Below are 15,322 nucleotides of genomic sequence, written 5' to 3'. Positions count from 1 at the left end.
TGAGGACTCTGAACACAGGGTGACCGGTGTGGTTGACCAGTGTAACTTCCATCCACAGGGCGTGCCTTGCTGTGGAGCGAGCCTGGAAACAGGTCTGCTCTTATTCACGATTATTTCAGCAGTTGCTTATTTTAAAAAACAAATTTCTTAGTGATTTAATAATGATTTAAAAAACTGTAAAACAACAAGGTTACAATTTCCCACCAGAGTTCCCACCACCAGAGTTCCATATCCCACCCCCTCCATTAGAAGCTTCCCTGTTCTTTATTTCTCTGGGAGCATGGACCCAAACTCTTTATGAGGAGCAGAAGATGGGAGTTCTGGCTTCTGTAACTGCTTCTCCCCTGGACATGGGTGTTGGCAGGTGGATCCACACCCCCAGCCTGTTTCTGTCTTTCCCAAGTGGGGCAGGGCTCTGGGGAGGTGGGGCTCCAGGACACATGGGTGAGGGCATCTGCACAGGGAAGTCAGGATGGTGACATGGTAGCATCTGCAACATGGTGGCTGAAAATCATTAATACATAAAGCAGAACAAACTTTTAACAATCAGGAACCGAAAGTTAAAAATAGAGCAGAAGAGATTTGGGGTTTGATATGGGAAGAAGCTAGGAAATCTATTGTAGGTATATTCCAAGAGGACCACGACTTTAGTGATTTTTGCCTGCGCCTGACAGCTCACAAGAGGTGGGCGTAAAGTCTTGTCCAGGCAGATGGTGTCAGAGCTGGGAATAGGACTAGAAACTTGAGCCAAATACAGATGGGATGGTTTTGTCAAAAAGCTTTTGACTCTGCGTGATGAGTTATGGAAGGAGTTTTCCATTGTAGGACAAGTATGTATCATAAATATTTATGTACTATTATCCATTGTTTCAGAGAATGTCCACACCAGTTGGATTTGAGCCTCTCGGTTGGTCAGTGATGTGAGTGCCCGGCCTGAAGGCCCAGCTCTCAGTTCTGGGGTGATGGGCCCCCATGGGCACTTGGCTCAGCTTGTTTCTTTTTTCTGTTCACACTTGCTTTGAAAACACAGTTTCTAGACCAGCTGGACGTTTAAGGCAGTCAGGGGAGAGGGAAGTTCCACTGATGCAGAGCCAATCTGTTGCTGTTCAAGGCCAGGGGGGGCCCACCTGGTCAATGCTTCAGAAATGCCTTTTCAAATAATTTTATTTCATTTTTATTTTTATTTAATTATTATTGGATAGAGACAAAGAGAAATTGAGAGATATGGAGGAGATAAAGAGGGAGAGAGAGAGAGAGACCTCTCTCAGCCCTGCTTCATCATTCATGAAGATTTCCACCTGCAGGTGGGGACCAGGGGCTTGAACCTGGCCCCCAGAGATGCTTTATGCCTGCTGGCTCTGCTCAGGCGGCTATCTGTCTGTGAGCCAACATAAAGCAGCATCATAAGGCGGCCAGGAGGTGGTGCACCTGGTTGAGCACACACACTGCCTATCATAAGGACCTGGGCTTGAGCCCCTACTCCCCACCTTCAAGAGAGATGCCTCACAAGTGGTGAAATAGGGCTGCAGGTATCTCTCTCTCTCCCTGTCTGTCTCTCTTCCCTCCTCAACTCCTCTCTGCCCTATTAATGAAAAGAAAAAATAAAATTAAAATTAAAAAGAACTGTCAGGAGCAGTGGATTTGCAGTTCTGTCACCCAGTTCCAACAACAACCCCAGTGGGGAAAAATTACCAGTGTGATTGCACAAGGTGTGGAAAGTGGGGGTGTTGGCACCATTCCACTCCAGCAACAAGCACATGTCCCCTCCCAAATCTGGTAGAATGTATATTTTCTGGATTCCTGATAATCCAACTTTCAAAGAAGTCTTCAGTGAGGAAAGGGAGAGAGTGTGGAAACACCAGAGTGCAAAGGACGAAGAGAGAGCTCTCCAAAGGAGTGATGAGTGTCGGAAGTGAAAGCAGGGCCATAGAAATAAATAATTAAAAGTAAGAACATATAGACAATTACTCTAAGCAGATAGGTATATAGATAGATTGACTAAAATAAATCGTCACCCTTCTCTGTGACCCTGAGGAACTAATACAGATTCTGCCGGAATGGCAAGACGGACACAGAACTCTGGTGGTAGGGACCATGTGGAGTTGTAGCACTGTTATCTTACAGTTTTGTAAATCACCATTAAATCGCCAGTAACAACAAAGCGGAAGGTATAGTTTTGTTTACTGTTGTCATACATCGATACAGATACACATATATGTACAACTGAGTGGGGAGGCGGGTACAAACAGAGAGAAGAGAAAGGGAGACACCTGTAGACCTGCTGGTGAAGTGACCCCTCTGCAGGTGGGGAGTGGGGGCTCGAACCCAGGACCTTGTGCATAGTACCATGTGTGCTTAACCTGCTGTGCCAACAACTAGCACCCCCAAAGCTAATGTTTTTGTTGTTCATAGGAAAGAAGAAGTCTTCAGCAGGCTGGGCAGTGACCCAGGTGTGGAGTGCACTCCATTCCTATCTTATGCCCACGTCCTGCCTCCTGACACCACGTCTGATGCCAGAATGGAGCCTCTCTCTGTCTGTCTCTCTGTCTCTCTCTCTCTCCCTGTGTGTGTGTGTGTGTGTGTATTCTCCTGGTCATAAAAATAAATCTTCAAATTAAGAAAATTAGAGTTTATAAGCAAAGTAGAGTTGAGAAATAGTATTTGGACAGTGAGCCTGTAAGTCATGAGAAGTAATGTTTTGGCCACTCAAAGGGAGCAGACAGGACACTAGCCACCATGTAAGGGCCATCTTGACTTGCCCTTAGCCATGAGCAGACAGGACATTAGACATCATGTAAGGGTCGTCTTGACTTGCCCTTAGCCAGCAGCAGACAGGACACTAGCCATCATGTGAGGGCTGTCTTGACTTGTTTTAGCCAGGAGCAGACAGGCACTAGTCATCATGTGAGGGCCATCTTGACTTGCCATTAGCCAGGAACAGACAGGACACTAGCCATCATTTGAGGGCTGTCTTGACTTGTTTTAGCCAGGAGAAGACAGGCACTAGTCATCATGTGAGGGCCGTCTTGACTTGCCCTTATCCAGGATCACAACACTGCTCTACTTTTATGTCAACAGCTGTGTGTTCTGCTTTGCTTATCTTTCAGATCTGGTAGTCTGCCAGCTATGTCTTTTGAGCATTCTGTCTTTCTGAATAGGTATTTCTTTCTAATCAGACTGTCTGAAAACATTTCCAGAGCTCAACCACCTGATGATTTTTATTATCAATCATTCAACCCACAATGTCAAAGATGAGAAAGACAATATGAAAAGTAGACATTAAGGACAGTCATGGATCTGTAAGAGAGAGAATATTAGAGATGAAATATATGTTAGATGTTATATTATATGTTACATATAAGCTACATGTCATAATCCTATAGTATATGATGTATTATAGGGAGAATCACTGAACTGTAAAGATTAGATATAGTTTCTGATTGGAATAATCAAATGATTCCAGATTGCCTCATAGTTATATATATCCAAGACTGAGGTAGCACTTAAGCTCCCTTTGTAAACAGCATTTCAAAATTCCAGTGTAGGGAGAGGATGGGCAGACTGGGCAGCAGGCTCGTGGGAACTCAGGGCAGGAGAAGGTGGTGGAGAGGAGCTGGGGCTGCAGACTGGACCTTCCTCAGACAAGCTCTTAGACTCATGTTTGCAGGATAAGCAATGGAGAGGCTTTGCAAAGTAGCCTGCAATGAGCAGCATGCCCTGTGCAGTGTGTTCTGTGCCCTGTGCCAGTGCAGTGTGCCCTGTGCAGTGTGCCATTTACAGTATGTCCTGTGCCCTGTGCAGTGTGCCATTTACAGTATGTCCTGTGCCCTGTGCAGTGTGCCATTTACAGTATGTCCTGTGCCCTGTGCAGTGTGCCATTTACAGTGTGCCATTTACAGTGTGCCCTGTGCAGTGTGTCATTTAGAGTATGTCCTGTGCCCTGTGCAGTGTGCCCTGAACAGTGTGTCATTTACAGTGTTCCCTGTGACCTGTGGAGTGTGTCATTTACAGTGTGCCCTGTGCCCTGTGCAGTATGTCATTTACAGTGTGCCCTGTGCAGTGTGCCATTTATAGTGTGCCCTGTGCAGTGTGCCATTTACAGTATGTCCTGTGCCCTGTGCAGTGTGCCCTGTGCAGTGTGTCATTTACAGTGTGCCCTGTGCCCTGTGCAGTGTGTCATTTAGAGTATGACCTGTGCCCTGTGCAGTGTGCCCTGAACAGTGTGTCATTTACAGTGTACCCTGTGCAGTGTGCCATTTACAGTGTGCCCTGTGACCTGTGCAGTGTATCATTTACAGTGTGCCCTGTGCCCTGTGCAGTGTGTCATTTAGAGTATGTGCTGTGCCCTGTGCAGTGTGCCCTGAACAGTGTGCCATTTACAGTGTGCCCTGTGCCCTGTGCAGTGTATCATTTACAGTGTGCCCTGTGCCCTGTGCAGTGTGTCATTTACAGTATGTCCTGTGCCCTGTGCAGTGTGTCATTTACAGTGTGCCCTGTGCAGTGTGTCATTTACAGTGTGCCCTGTGCAGTGTGCCATTTATAGTGTTCCCTGTGCAGTGTGCCATTTACAGTATGTCCTGTGCCCTGTGCAGTGTGCCCTGTGCAGTGTGCCATTTACAGTGTGCCCTGTGCCCTGTGCAGTGTGTCATTTAGAGTATGACCTGTGCCCTGTGCAGTGTGCCCTGAACAGTGTGTCATTTACAGTGTACCCTGTGCAGTGTGCCATTTACAGTGTGCCCTGTGACCTGTGCAGTGTATCATTTACAGTGTGCCCTGTGCCCTGTGCAGTGTGTCATTTAGAGTATGTCCTGTGCCCTGTGCAGTGTGCCCTGAACAGTGTGCCATTTACAGTGTGCCCTGTGCAGTGTGTCATTTACAGTGTGCCCTGTGCAGTGTGCCATGTGCAGTGTGCCATTTATAGTGTGCCCTGTGCAGCGTGCCATTTACAGTGTGCCCTGTGCCCTGTGCAGTGTGTCATTTAGAGTATGACCTGTGCCCTGTGCAGTGTGCCCTGAACAGTGTGTCATTTACAGTGTACCCTGTGCAGTGTGCCATTTACAGTGTGCCCTGTGACCTGTGCAGTGTATCATTTACAGTGTGCCCTGTGCCCTGTGCAGTGTGTCATTTAGAGTATGTCCTGTGCCCTGTGCAGTGTGCCCTGAACAGTGTGCCATTTACAGTGTGCCCTGTGACCTGTGCAGTGTATCATTTACAGTGTGCCCTGTGCCCTGTGCAGTGTGTCATTTAGAGTATGTCCTGTGCCCTGTGCAGTGTGCCCTGAACAGTGTGCCATTTACAGTGTGCCCTGTGCAGTGTGTCATTTACAGTGTGCCCTGTGCAGTGTGCCATGTGCAGTGTGCCATTTATAGTGTGCCCTGTGCAGCGTGCCATTTACAGTGTGCCCTGTGCCCTGTGCAGTGTGTCATTTAGAGTATGACCTGTGCCCTGTGCAGTGTGCCCTGAACAGTGTGTCATTTACAGTGTACCCTGTGCAGTGTGTCATTTACAGTGTGCCCTGTGCCCTGTGCAGTGTATCATTTACAGTGTGCCCTGTGCCCTGTGCAGTGTGTCATTTACAGTATGCCCTGTGCAGTGTGTCATTTACAGTATGCCCTGTGCCCTGTGAAGCTTTCCCTCTGTGGTGTGCAGCATGGAGCTGAGTGTTTCTGAAACTCTCCACTAGTGTGTGCTGTGGGGTCTGCACAGCTCACTGTGACACGGCCTCTCCATAATCCCTCAAAGAGCCCAGGCTGCCAGAGAAAAATCAGAAGCTTCCTTAGTCTAGGTGCATCTTTCCCTCATGGTTCTGGCTTTTGGCTGATGGGGAGAGGCACTCCAGAAAGTCATGAGAGATGTGAGAGGGAGTGTGGTCCCACTGGGCAGCATCTGCTGTGTGTGGAGAGCAAGCAAGGACACCCGGAACCCTCCCAGGGAGCTCGGTCTTTGCAGCTGAACAGAGCAGCTTAGCATGTCTCCCTGCCGGCACTGAGCTCTAGAGTATCTGGCTCCCCGGAGGAAAGTTCTCTCTACTTGAGGAGATGACAGCAGCTGCTTCTCAGCTGCAAATGGACGGTGTGGGTGGGAGGGACAGGAATCCTGGGTGATATTCATCAATCCTGGACAAGACTTGAAACTTAAAAATTAAATATCCTGAGGCCAGGCGGTGACACATCTGCTTTAAGCCCACACATTACAGTGCACAAGGACCCGGGTGCAAGCCCCTGGTCCCCAGCTGCAGGAGGAAAGCTTCATGAGTGGGGAAGCAGGGCTGCAGGGGTCCTTTCCCTGTCTACTCCCTCAGTTTCTCTCTGTCCCTAATACATAAATATATAAATAATTGTTTAAATTAAAATTTTTAAAAATCAAATATTTTCTTTTTTTCAGATGTTTATTCTTTTTATTGATTTATATATTTCCATGCACACATTTTTTAATATTTTTCTTTATTGGAGGGATTAATTATTTACAGTTATCAATAAAATACAACAGTTTGTCCATGCATAACATTTCCCAGTTTCCCACATAACAGTTGAACCCCCTCTAGGTTCTCTGTGCCGTCCTGTTCCAGGACCAGATCACTCCCCCACCCCAGATTCTTTTACGTAGTGCAGTGCACCAACTCCAGTCTAAGTTATGCTGTGTGTTTTCTTATTTTTCAACTTCTTATTTATTTTCCCTTTTGTTGCCCTTGTTGTTTTTCATTGTTGTAGTTATTTTTGTTGTTGTTGATGTCATCATTGTTGGATAGGACAGAGATAAATGGAGAGAGGAGGGGAAGACAGAAAGGGGGAGAGAAAGACAGACACCTGCAGACCTGCTTCACCACTTGTGAAGCGACTGCCCTGCAGGTGGGGAGCTGGAGGCTTGAACCGGGATCCATAAGCCTGTACTTGTGCTTGGTGTCATTTGTGCTTAACCCGCTGCTCTACCTCCCACCCCCCTCAACTTTTTTTTTATTATTATTACTGATTTAATAATTATTGACAAGATTATGGGACAGGAAGGGTACAATTCTACACAATTTCCACCACCAGAGGGTCATATCCTATCCCTTCCATTGGAAGCTTCCCTATTCTTTATCCCTCTGGGAGTGTGGACCCAGAGTCATTATGGGGAGCAGAAGGTGGGAGTTCTGGCTTCTGTAATTCCTTCTCCACTGGACATGGGTGTTGGCAGGTGGATCCATGCCAGAGCTCACGTGGGTTGGCTCTCAGCCAGGAAGGTAAAGGATCAGTTCTTCCTCACTCGCTCAAGAGATGACACGAAATAGAGACAAGAGACACTCTCGTTTATTTGGAGGTGGGCTTGGGTTTAAATAGGGTTTCAAACAAAGAACATTTTTCAAATATGTCAGAAATTACAGGTTTCTTAAAGGTCAGCTTGCCCCTATGGTAGGGGGCTGGTATGACAGGAATTGATGAGATACATAAATGTCAAGACAATTATTCTCCATGATGCAAGCAGGTTAATTATCGAAAGGCGTTTGAGAGAAACATAGGGGTTAAACCAGCAGGGTGAGACAGAGAGAAGATAAATAAGCTTGATAGATATCAGAAGGCTATAAGGAAATAACGTTTGGAGTTTCACTGACTGATGTCATGGAGGTGTTTGATGGAGTATGCTTTCTCCAGTGATCAAAAGTGAGGTGATTGTGTGAACTCTGGGTGACTATGTGAACTTTAAATGAACCTTAAGGCAGGCAGCCATGTGGCCTGCAGTCAGTGGGGAGAGGCAGTGAGGTTTCTCTGGGCTTGAGAGTCTGAAAGGGAAGAACTAAGTCTGAGAGACGGTTTCTCCCCTTTGCTCATCTCGGTTGAGAGGGACTAACAAGGGGAGTGGCTTTCCCACACCTCCATCAAAGGATGGGGCGAGTTTTCCCTAAGCTCTATCAAGCTTACACATAGCCCCACAGATCCACACCCCCAACCTGCCTCTGTCTTTCCCTAGTGGGGCAGGGCTCTGGGGAGGTGGGGTTCCAGGACACACTGGTGAGGTCATCTGCCCATAGAAGTTGGGTTGGCATCATGGAAGTATTTTTCAACTTCTCTCTATGAGTGAGATCATTCCATATTTATCCTTGTCTTTCTGACTTATCTCACTGAGCATGATTCCTTCAAGTTACATCCAAGATGAGGTGAAGAAGGCAAATTCACCATTTTTAATAGCAGAGTAGTATTCCATTGTGTATCTAGACCACAACTTGCTCAGCCACTCATCTGTTGGTGGACACCAGGGTTGCTTCCAGGTTTTGGTTATTACAAATTGTGCTGCTATGAACATAGGTGTACACAGATCTTTTTAGATGGGTGTGTTTGGTTCTGTTGCAGAGATTATCCCCAAACACAAGACCAGATCCTATGCAGTGACAAGATAGGAGTTTGATTCACTGGTAGGGAAGAGACCTGGATTGCTCCAGGGCACTCTTTCCCCAAACAAAGGAATGGCACAGACTTATGTCAGATTTTACATTTTAGTTACAAAGAGGATGCAGACATTGGTACACTGCAGACACATGATCCCTGGCCTTCATTTTCATGAAGATAGGGATCTGGAGCTCACTTTTTCTGGTGAGGCTGGATTCCTTCCTGGCTGTCCTACTTATGAATGTGGAGGGAGCGGAAGTGGCAGCTACAGTCACTAATTGCTCTAAGGCATATTAGGCTTATGGGAATCGTAAACTTATATCCATCTACTTTTCTACTTCAGTTCCTTAGGATACATCCCCAGGAGAGGAATTTCAGGTCATAGGGAAGCTAGATGTCTAGCCTTCTGCTAACCTCCTTTTCAAGCTTCTCAGAGACTCCCTGGGTGTCCTGTGTGTTTCGTGCCCACACACAGCAGTAGCCTTTGACCTAGGGGCAAGGCAGAACACCCTCCATGCAGTTCCCCACCTTCCCTCCTCCTTCATAGAGCTGTGTGGGCTGATCTCTGGATGGTGCCTCTCAGCTGCATTGAACAGCATCTTCATTCTGATCCAGTAGACACACCACCTCTACAGAAAAATCCTGATCCATTCTGAGAGAACTCTTTCTTGTGTCAACACACTAATTAATTTTGATAAGCAGTCTGTCTATCCTTTAATAAAAAAAAAAAGAAAACTGATGGGATGCTTCTCAAATGCATCCTTGTTCCATCTCAACTAAATGCCTTTGAAAAAAGATAGTAAAGTCCCCACAACTACAGAAAGAGACAGGAGAGAGGCAGGGACAATGGGTGGAGGTAACAGACACAGAATTCTAATTGATTTCTTCTACTAGTTACCTCAGTCTTTCAGACTTCCCACCATACTTTCTCTGTGCCCCTCATGCCATTCAAGCTTAGTAGAGCTGCCACTGTTTGCCTAAAAGGGACTCAGAAAAATGAAAAAAAAAAAAAAACTATCTCACTGCTGCCCAAGAAGTGACAGAGCCATTGATCCCAAGGTCAAGGTCTACTCTGGACTGATTTCCTCTGTCTGCCCCATAAATCTGAAATGTAGCCCCCAGCTGATGGCAGGTTCCACGCAAGAGCGGGTGTGAACGGCTGACATGTGTGCAGGCCACATGTTAGGGACACTTGGGTTGAGGTGGGGTCTGTGCCAACTGAAAGACTCCAGCACTTCTGCAAGCAAGAGGGAGAATGGGAAGTACATCTTAAGAGATGAGGGGTTCACCTCGGATTCAGTTCAACTAATTCAATACAGAAGAGCTCTGCAGAATAAAACTCACTAACAAAGGCCAGGAACAGCCTTGTTATTTTTATGACCCATTTATAGCCTTTCTTTTATGCCCTGGGCTGTAAAATGTGTCCCCTTCCCTAAAATTATCGGATGCACAGAGACCCAGAGACTGGCCCACGTGAATCTCCTGACCTACTGAGGAGCATGGTGCTAGAGGTGGGTGCTTTTATAGACGCCCCTGACATTTTGACGGCAAAGGCCAGGTGTCCCTGTTGGCTGCAGTGCTCAGAGTGCAGGACCCAGAGTGTGCTGCGCTTGGAGAAGCAGCCTTGGAAAAGTCAGAGCAACAACCTGCAGATGGTGTCCATCTAGGGGGCGAGGACTGGCCCAGTGGGGCCCTGCTCATGGCAAACTATCCCAGTGGCCTCTTATCCTTGATTTGTTTGGGTTTGTTTGTTCGATTTACTGTGATTTACTTTGAATAGGGACAGAGAGAAATTGAGAGGGAAGGGGAGACAGAAGGACACCTGTAACCCTGCTTCACTACTTATGAAGCTTTCCCCACTGCTGGTGGGACCTGGGGATTGAACCTGGGTCCTTACACACTGTAATGTATGCACTCAACCGGGTGTTTCTTTGCAAATTGGAATCTCATTAGACAGACTGCATGCTATCAGAAGACAGACGTCAATACTGCTTAGAAGTCTGTGGAAAAGCACAAAGTTTCTGGCGACAGAGGAAAATCAAGTCTACTAAGATTCAGCTGATTCTTCAAGGCATATCTGTATGGTGAGGGTGACAAATATATGTCCTATAAGACCGACTGAAAGGGAAGCATTCAGTCTCAGTAATCTAGGCTTCTAGACCACAGCATTTACATCTGTACCCAAGGAAGTCTTGTGCACAAATCTAGGCTTCTAGACTTCAGCATTTACATCTGTACCCAAGGAAGTCTTGTGCACACCATTGTTTGCCGATCTAGCTTCGCGGGCCCTAGATGCCTAGCCAGGCTAGCTTCACGGGTGGGAGAGAGATGACCAGAGACTCATGGCTGAGTGGGACATAGTTCAATCTTTATTGATGAGGAATCAGTGCAAGCTATCTAATCTAATCTCTCTTCATTAGAAAGCCCTGTCCTTTATATCTCCTGAAGCAGAAGTGTCAGGTCAGAAGAGGATGTACATAAGATAGGGGGTGGGGAGAAGGAAAAGGCAAGTGAAACAGTGGGGATTAAACCAGTGTGAACAAAACAGTGATGATGTAAATAGACCACAGTGTCAAGCAATGCAACAGAAGGGGTTTTAGAAGCAGAATTTCGAAGCAGACCAACAATTGTTCATAGCATCCCAGTTTGTGATGGCCCAGACTTGGAAACAACCCAGGTGGCCAACAGCAGACAAGTGACTGAGGAAGTTATGGGAGTCTGAGGACACCTAGAATCATTTATCTCACACTCTCTTCTGCCTTGTTCTTGGAGACATAGCTCTCTGTTGTGTACCTGAGACCACAGTGAGTGCAGAGTGCATTAGTATTTTATTTGCTGTGGTTTTATTGTTGAACAGGACATATGTTAGTTCAGTTGTTCCACAACAATTCCTAAAATTCTGCAACATATAAATGTTTCCTACTGTCCCCAAACCATGGTCTCAACCAGTAGGTTCCAAATATTTTGCTCATCTGCCCTATCTTCACTAAATAAAAATTTACCCATTTATAAATTCCCCTGAGTGTTTACAAGTCAGTACCTATAGAAATATTTAAATGTGCACATGCATATTCATGTATTCTATCTGTACATATATATCTCTACATTATTGATCTCATCTGTTGCATTCAATTGTTTGAGACATATGAACTCAAACTAAGAACTTTAAATCCCATTTCCAAGCCAGGTAGTTGGGAAAGGTTTAACTTGGTAATAAATTCTGACATAAAGTCTCATTTTTTTTAGGTGGATCAAAATTGTAATCATCACAGCTGTGAAATTATATTCCTAAAACATTTACATGTGAACCTTTCCTCAGTTATTTTATAAAAATAAAAATAGCAGTTGTGGTAGTTTAAGAAACAGTCTTTCTGTCCAAAATGTCTTGTAAAAATCTGCTGTGAAGATCACTTTTTAAATGCCATGTTACCTTGAAGTCCCCAGCTAAATACATTCTTGAGCTGGGTAACTTCACCACCATGTGACATTGCCTGAGAACATCAGACATTTAGAATCTGTTTTTAAAGAAATATGCAATATTAGGTCCTAAAAGATTTCAGTTATTTGCCAAGAGAAAAAGCAAAAATCTTCTCTGTGTCTAAAAGGTTTGAGGTGGCTGCTAACACCTCAGCAGGAGGTACTGTCCTTGTCACATACATATGACCTTGCCCTAAGGAAGTGGCCACACGGTTCCCTAACTCTCAGAGGGATGGCAGCAGAGCCTTGGCTACAGGAACACCTCCTGTTACAGACAAAGAACGCTCACGTCTACGGGCTGTGCTCAAAGCCACCCTGGAACCAGCTTACCTATACAGTTTTCATTGCTTTTACTTATTTCTTAATTCTCTTTATTATTTATTTGTTGGGTAGAGACAGCTAGAAATCTAGAGGGAAGGGGGAGATAGAGAGGGAGAGAGACAGAGAGACACCTGCAGCCCTGATTCACCACTAGCAAAGCTTTCCCCCTGCAGGTGGGGACCAGGGGCTTGAGCCTGTGTCCTTGTGCACTGTAGCAAGTGCTCTCAGCCAGGTGCGCCACCACCCGGCCCCTTCATTGCTTTTACCTTTTCAGATGTGGGGCAAGTTACATTGTATTGAGCATCTTGGCTGGCTCTTCCCTCATACACACTGATGCAGACATTCTACTTACAGAATATTTGTTTCTTGTGATTCACTCCTCATAATAATTCATAATAGCCAAATCTGAGCAGTGGTCAGATATGGTTTCTGCCCACAAGTAGGTTCCTAACTGTACATCAGATAACTATTGGGTTTTATTTTTCCTTTTTCGGGAGACTATGTAGTTTTATTTTTTTTCCTCCAGGGTTATTGCTGGGCTCGGTGCCTGCACCATGAATCCACCACTCCTGGAGGCCATTTTTCCCCCTTTTGTTGCCCTTGTTGTTGTAGCCTCATTGTGGTTATTATTATTGCCATTGTTGATGTTGTTTGTTGTTGGATAGGACAGAGAGAAATGGAGAGAGGACGGGAAGACAGAGAGGGGGAGAGAAAGACAGACACCTGCAGACCTGCTTCACCACCCGTGAAGTGACTCCCCTGCAGGTGGGGAGCCGGGGGCTCGAACCGGGATCCTTACGCTGGTCCTTGCGCTTTGTGCCACATGCGCTTAACCCACTGCGCTACCGACCCCCGACTACGTAGTTTTTATTCACATATACACATACAAAAAAAGGAGGAGAAGGATAAAGAGAGAAGAAGTAGGAGAAGAGAAAAGAAATGCCCTTCGAGCCCTTTAGTAGATCTTATCCAAGATAACAGAATGTCTTTTCTTCCTATTAAAAAATTCAGGTAATCACACTGGTTCTCTCACAAGATACATTTGAAATACCCTGTTCTCATCTGCGCTATTCTTACTTCTTGGTTCCTATTCATTAATCTTTTTGTCCTGCATTATTGCTGGGATAGCCTGAGGGTGCTTCTTCCTGAGCAAGTGCTCTCTGGGCTGGAGAGAACTCAACTGGAGCCAACCTAGGCTGCTGCGTGGGAGAGGGATCAGGAACTCGTGCCGAGCTAGCATCGCAGGAGATACACTCTGGGACTCTCAGAGTTGGAAGGCAATCCCAAGTGTGTTAAAACAGAAGAGCAGCTGTATATATACTCACCAAGTAGGGAGCAGCTGTATATATACTCACCAAGTAGGGTGGAAACAGGATGTGACGTAGAGAGGGTGGAGCGAAAAGAGACTGGTGGAAATCAGGGTGACTACGAGAGGGGGCAGAGCAAAAAGACATCGTGAACCACTGGGATTAAACCAATGCCCTGCAGGCAGGGCGGTTCCTAGGTAACTGGTTATGTAAATAGACCGCAGGGATAAGCAGGGGGAAGCTGGCATACTGCCTAACAATTATATCTTACTGCCTTCCAGCCACCAATTTGCAGATGCTACCATGATGCCATCCTGACTTCCCTGGGCAGACAACCTCACCGTGTGTCCTGGAAGCCCACCTCCCCAGTGCCCTGTCCCACTAGGGAAAGACAGAGACAGACTGGGGGTGTGGATCCACCTGCCAACACCCATGTTCAGCAGAGAATCCGTTACAGAAACCAGAACTCCCACCTTCGGCTCCCCATAAAGATCTTTGGTCCATCCTCCCAGAGGGGGAGAAATGTCGGGGGAAGATGACCACAGTGCTCTGCACCCCAACTCCATCAGGACCTGAAGAGAGAAGAGGAAAATGGGAGGGAAATTTGGACGTAGTAATAGGTGTAGTTTTGACTGAGAAAGAAAGAGAACATGGGACCTTGGAAAAAAAGATGGAAAAATCTATGCAAATATAGACAGATAGTTGTAGAAATTATATTCAACCTATATCTGCAACATTAAGAGAGTTGTTGTAGCTTCCAGTGGAGAGACTAGGGATCCAGAACTCTGTTGGTGGGAACAGTGTGGATTTGTACCTCCGTTATCTTATAATTTTGTAAATCAATATTAAATTACTAATAAAATAGTTAAAAATAAAAAGATACATTTGAAATAAATAATGGCCACTCAAACCCTGAGAAGAAATGTTGGCCCCAGTGGCAAAGACATGTCAAGAGTCAACTGTGAAACAGAAGGATGCTGAGTCTTTGGAGACCAAGTGTCTGGGGTGAACTTGTCAACTGCCAATGTCCAGCCTGTACAGGCAGACAGGGTTAGGAGCTCCACAAAGGGATGTGTGGGAACGTCAAGATCTGAGGGGACATCAAAGTCAAGCCCTTTGAGCCCTGACTTCTAGCTTGGAGTCCTTAGCAATTCATATTTACCTCACAACCTTTCTAGCAACCCCCCCGCTTCTGGGCACCCCTGCCCCAGAAGACATGAAGCCTCCTTTTAAGAAGTCCTTCTTCCTAGACTGTGCTTTGAATTGGTAGCAACCTCTCAGCGTCTTTGTGGGGGTGCTGAGGACTGAACAAAGCTCTCAAGTCTCAGGGATATTGTTTTGCTCCTGATTGAGCTACTCCTGGATGGCAATTCTTATTTCCTCTGACTGTAGAGGACTCCTGGATAAAGGCTCCTCTACTTGTGTTTTCCAAGGTCCACTCACTCAATGAACTGATGATTGCCTCTTCTTGAACCTTCACCCTGATTTTGTGTTTCCTGTGGGCTGCGATGACTGTTCATGGAGGCTCACTTCCCCCAGAACTGTCACCCTTTGGAGCAAAGGCTGTGTACCCCCAACATTCAGGCATGGGCCAGGCGCAAGGCTCAGGAAATGAGTGACAGTAATCACAGAACTTGCTTCCCAGAAAAGTGCTTGGTGGGATCTTGTACCTCAGTCACAGATGTGTCTCCCTGGGGGTCACTCAGGACATGGTTCTCGCAGTCACACTGCATTCACGGGATCTTGGAAAATTCAGTAGTGCCTCATCATTATTTTCCTGCTGTGCATTGAAATAATAATAATAATAATAAAAACATTGCACTTTGCTAAAGCATTGACTTACTAGACCCTTAT

The sequence above is a fragment of the Erinaceus europaeus genome, chromosome 3 (genome assembly GCF_950295315.1).
Source record: "Erinaceus europaeus chromosome 3, mEriEur2.1, whole genome shotgun sequence".
In the NCBI taxonomy this organism is placed as follows: Eukaryota; Metazoa; Chordata; class Mammalia; order Eulipotyphla; family Erinaceidae; genus Erinaceus; species Erinaceus europaeus.
This window is presented reverse-complemented; position numbering follows the sequence as displayed.